A 6,000-nucleotide genomic window follows, 5' to 3' on the forward strand; every position below is an offset into this window, starting at 1 on the left:
GTGGTAAGCTTGGTACCAACTATGGGACTGGAGGCCAGAGAGGTCATCTTGAGAGACAGCACGCTGTCCAATGGTTTGCGCACCTAAAGGAGATCAAGGAAGCCCGAATTGCAAGTCAAGAAAACGTTGATGTTCCATCTGATGATGACGAGGAGGAAGAAGTGTCACACACTTCACTTACACCCAGTACCCCTGGGAGCCACACTAAGAGTGTGGGACAGAGTGAGACACCAATGAGAAAAAGTTCATCAGCGAGCGTAACTGGGTCGAAGAAGTCATCATCATCCCGTAAAATGGTCCAAGGCAACGTTAAAACAATGTTGTTTTCAGACGAGCCATATGACCGCAACCACCCAATGGTGCGTCTGTATAACACTAAGCTGGCTAAAATGCTAGTGCTGGATCTTCTCCCTTTTTCTTTTGTAGAAGGGGTTGGTTTTCTCGAATTAGTGGCAGCGCTCTGCCCTAAATGGAAAGTTCCTAGCCGGTACTATTTTGCCCGAGTTGCGGTTCCAGCACTACATGAAGATGTGCTGGAGGTGATTGGGGCAGCTTTGCAGAAGAGTGCTGTTCACACTATACATCTCACAACAGACATGTGGACCAGTGGCGCAGGCACTGATTACATGTGCATCACTGCACACTGGGTCTCTTTTTCAGGGGTTAAAGCAAAGCTAAACGCAGGTGCTGACCTGGACCAAGTTTTTAAAGCTGCTCGGAAACATGCAACACTAGCCATGTTTGGCTTGGAGCTACGTCATACAGCAGAAAACATTTTGAATGAGTTCAACACAAAGGTCTTTCACTGGCTGTCTCCAAAAAAACGCGCCATTGGTTATGTTTCCACGGATAATGGCGCCAATGTAGTTAAGGCCATGGAACTGGGTGACTATTTCAGAGTGCCGTGTTTGGCGCACTGTATAAACCTGGTTGTTAAAAAATTCTTGGAGAAAGAAAGTCCAGCATGCCAGTTAGTGGTCACCTGCCGAAAAATGTGCAACCATTTCAGCCATTCTTTTAAGGCCCGGAAGCATCTGAGGAGCCTGCTACATGAACGTCGAATGCCAGTGAAAGCACTCATCCAGGAGGTGCCAACACGTTGGAACTCAACCTTCTACATGCTTGAGCGTCTGTATGAGCAGTTTGTTGTACTAGATCAGTATTTCTTAACAATGGGTACAGCTGTGAAGGAGGACCTGAGGTTAAATGCGGCGCAATGGGAGCTAGTTAAAAGCCTGACAGACATGCTTCGTCCTTTTGAGTTCTTCACGCGTGCAGTCAGCAGGGAGGACTGTAATTTGGGAAAAGCTATCCCATTGTTGCGCATGCTGGAGCACAAACTGAAGGCGGTGTCTTCAAAGTTTCAAAACGATGAAGAAAAGCAAGAAGCTTTTCTTTTGGCGGAGAAATTATTAGAGCGTCTACGTGGCGATGAACGTCTTCAAAAGATCCACTCAGAACAGCATTACATTTGTGCTACTATTCTGCATCCACGCTACAAAAAGGCGCTGGCAGGCTCTGCAATATTTACTTTTAGTGATGAAGATGCTACAAAGTACAAACATTGGGTAGCCTGGTCAGCCATCAGGTTTGAAAGAGAACGGAAGCAAATTGAAGGAAAAGGCAGTACATCAGCATCAGCAGGCCATCCCCAGTCAGAAGACTCCACTTCTGCACCTGTGGCTGTGGCAGAAGTGACCTCTCAGCCGTTAAAGACACCGGCAACCGCATCATCTGCACCAGACACAACAGAAATATCGGGTGATGAAGAGGATTGGCTAGCTGAGATTGGTTATGGTTCTGAAAAGGTCCGAGCGAAAATTCAGCAAAGTGGAGGAAACGTGGAGAACTTTGAGTCGATGGTGCAGGACTATCTGAATGACTCAACAGAGGTCTATGTTAATGCTGACCCATTGGCGTATTGGCATGGGAAAAAAGAATTGTGGCCAGAGATCTCCCGCCTGGCTATACATTACTTGTCTTGCCCACTCGCAAGTGTGTCTTCTGAACGTGTTTTCAGTGCTGCTGGTGGCATTGTAACTTGCAAACGGACCCGCCTCTAGCCCAAAAATGTGGAGATATTGACAATGATCAAGATGAATGAGCACCTCATACCACCAGATTTCAAAGTACCAGATCGCACGACGCAAGAAGACGAGGAGGACAGCAACTTAGATGAGGGAATTTCTTCTGCGTTAGGTGACACTGACCTATTCCTGCCTGATGATTTCGCAGAGTATGAGGACGAACTCTTCTTCCCTGACACCGAGGCCTGAAAATGAGCCAATGAATTCAGACATTTTCTTTTTCGTACTTATTGACTTTTATTCCTGTGTTTCTGTCTTTCTTTGTTTTGCACAAGTTAATATAATTAAAACTTTAATCACCTGTACTTTTGCTTTTTGGCTGTGTGGGGGTCTTCTCTACTTGTTTTCGCCTGGGTTGACGGCTCTGGGGCCATTGCTGGGAAGGTCTAATACCGGATAAAACGGGTTTAAACAACATTCATGAGGAAAAAAGGTTTTGCCTTTTCTGACTTTTTGCTCAATGTAGCGTTTTCAGGGGCCTGTTTGGGGGGCTTCCTGGTGTTTGTGGGTGGGTTTCGGGGCCTGGGAGCACTACTGGGTATGGATAGTTTAGATAGCAAGAGGTTTGAAGGAAATCCATGGAGGCAGAGGGGAGTTAGGGCCTAGCTGCAGAGCGCGCGCTGAGTGATTTTGCAAATTTTCAGAAAAGTGACTAAGTCCACATTTTTGTACTTTTGCTTTTTGGCTGTTTGGGGGTCTTCTACTTGTTTTCGCCTGGGTTGACGGCTCTGGGGCCATTGCTGGGAAGGTCTAATACCGGATAAAACTGGTTTAACCCCTTCAGCGCGGGTGACAAAGCCAGCTCGTCATGGGCGTTACCTGCGCTGCGCGCATGACGAGCTGGCTTTGTCACAAACAAGCCATTTTTGAAATTTCAGCGCACGGCGGGAATTCGCGGTAGCGCTGAAGCGGTTAAACAACATCCATGAGGAAAAAAGGTTTTGGTACTTTTTGTAACTTAGGGTTTGTTAGGGTTAGCCCTAGCAGCAGGATTGCATGTGTTTCAGGGTGTTCTTGATTTTTGCAAATGAGTTATGGGGTTTTAGAGCACTCGTGGGAATGTGTAATTTTTGTTGCAAGCGACTTGAAGAAAATCCATGGTGGGAAGTGAAAACGCTGCAGCCCTGTACTGTCGCATTCTGTCATTCACGGTTGTCGAAAGTACTACTTACTTTTCAGTAACAATGCATGCAGTAGGGCACTTAAAAGATTTGTGGTTAGCTTTGTACCCAAAGATTTCTTTATCTTCAATTATTGTTTGTCCATGCTGTGCTTTTTTTTCTTCTCTCAACAAAACCTACCCAAAAAGAAACCCCCATTCCCATCCATTTTCCAAACCCTAACCCTCTTCCCCCGGGCTGTGTGGTTTTGCTTGATGTGTGACTAAATGACATCAATAATTCCACACACTTGCTGGGGAGGATAAGGTCATAGCAACAGGCTGGTGAAGGAATCCGAGGATATATTCTAGACGTACTCAGCTTCAGTACTATTTCTTGTAGTAGTAGCCAATGTCAAAGAAATTCAACGCAAGTACTAGTTATACTTGCAATACTTTACCATTTGTTAGGCTACATTGTGGCACTGTTCTAGTGTACTGTCACCTGCTATATTCTCTATCGTACCGTTGTAATGCTACAGTAAGGACAAACCAGGTTTCATTTTCTTTTTTTCCATAGGCATGCAACTGCCACTGTGTCACACCACTAGTACCACCGCAATGAGGACATTTCATCCGCCCAGGATTGCCAACCTTAATCCCCATTTCCCGTGGAGCCGGCCCTGGGCCTAGCCCTACTTTCAAACACAAATTACAGGTAAGATAAGCGTTTGGTGGGAGGTAGTATAATGGACTATTATGACTAGACGAGAGATTGACGGTAGTACTACTAAAGTCCTAGGACTCTTCAGGAAAACAAACTTACTGTTAAACCCCCACCCACCAGACTCAAAAGCAGTAAAAAACAGGCATGGTCAGATAAAGTTTCAAAAAGTATATTTATGTAGCCCTAACAAAATGATCTCCCTCAAGACCCTCCCTAACCCCAACGATTGTCTTTCAAAAGTCCCAAAAAGAACCCAACTCCCAAATCCCACCCCCCAAAAGTCTCTAAAAAAGGGGCAAGGGACACTAGGTGCTGTTGACTTTAGCGGCCAGGGCATCATACTCCTTGCGGAGGGTGGCATGGTCGAAGCGGAGGCCCTCCACCAAGTTCTTATAGCTAAGGACCTCCTGCTCCAGGTAGGACACTCTGAGTCCTAAGCGGCGCTGGCGTGCCTTGCAACTCCTGTGGGGGGCAGCTGGTGTCTTTGCTGCTCGGCGGTGGCGGTTGGCTTTGGTAGCCCGGCTCCGTACCGCTGGAGCACTGCGCTGGCTGGCAGCCCGTGGGGGCACGGAGGAGGATGCAGCTGTCCCAGTGGATGTTGTTGTTGTCGTACCGGTTGACTGCGTGTCCTCCTCCTCCAGGGCCACCAGCCGCCGATATTCGGCGACAGTGGCATCCAGCCTCCGTTGCCGGGCCATTCGAGCCTGCTCCCTCCGTGATGGTCTAGTTGATTTGGAAGGAGCAACTATATGAAGAAAGAAAGACATAGTCTGTAACCAATGCTCCTTAAGATTAATAACACAAAGTGATTGAGCACAAAGTTGTGTCACAGTACAAGTAGCAAATTGAAAGCACAGTACATAACTATTGAGGACAGTATCTATCTAACCTCCCACTTCTTCATCCTTGCTCTAACATTAGTGGGAGTTTAAGGAACTAATTCTACGAGCACTATGGACTTCCATTACAGTCGACTATGACAGTACACCACCAGTCTTATTCTTCTTGTTCTCTCTTGTTTAGGAAAATTGGTACGTTATCTTATGCAAGCCGGCATAATGCCAGCGCAGTGAACTTGCACCCGAGAAAAACAGACGCACACCATGATGAGTGAGACAGACTTGCGTTACTGTACCGGTCCAGTACATGCAGGTGGTGAAGCTCTTCCTTTTCTATTACAGGTGGCACTGAGAATATTCTGTTACAAGGGCTACTGCTTAATTAATTTAGCTTTCACCCTACAGTGCAATGAAATGAGTACTAGAAAAGGAAAATGAAGAAGCTAAATAATTTGATTATCTATCACTTCACATGGGATGTGTTTGATGACATATGGGATGACTTTAGGTGCTTTGCTTATTATTGAGTGAACAGTGATACACCCACACATGAATGACATACTACTACTAAACTAACGTTATTAAGAGAGGTAGGGAGTGTCCACCGTAAGAACCAGATATATGCTGTGCTTGCAGTTGCAATACAACCTACTGCTACTATTCATGGTAGTATTTGGACAAAATTACAACTTCTTTTCCTTGCCTTTCCTACACTGGAACGGACGTGCGGGTGCGGTGTTACATGCTCTTCAAAGTAACACTTAGTTCATCAAGTGACCGTCTACTCTCTCTAGATACACATATGCTATCTAAGAGACAGATAATACCATGATCCAGGCATCCATCCATTCAAAGTATATGCACACATACAGTTTCTGTTTCACCCACCCAGGCTGTTCTCCTTCCACCCATCCTTGCTTCATCATTCACCCAGCCATGCACCATACCATTTTCTTTCCTTCCCAGCCACCTCGGGGACCAAGCAAACACATATCATTCTTCTTTGCTAGCCATCATTAAATTTCTCGTCCTTCCACACTTACTTACACCCTTCTTTCGCTTTTCGTTCATCCCATCCATCAAGTTCATCTCAGATCTTATTGGGATTCTTCTCGCCAAAAACTTCACAGCTAAGTCGAAGTACATTTAGAGGAGGCTACTACCTGGTTGATTTATAATACACCCGTGCAGAAAGCACACTATGCAGTCTTCAATCTCAATAAGTAAGGAATATATAGCTTACCTCTT

This window comes from Lissotriton helveticus, chromosome 7 (assembly GCF_964261635.1).
Source record: "Lissotriton helveticus chromosome 7, aLisHel1.1, whole genome shotgun sequence".
Lineage (NCBI taxonomy): Eukaryota > Metazoa > Chordata > Amphibia > Caudata > Salamandridae > Lissotriton > Lissotriton helveticus.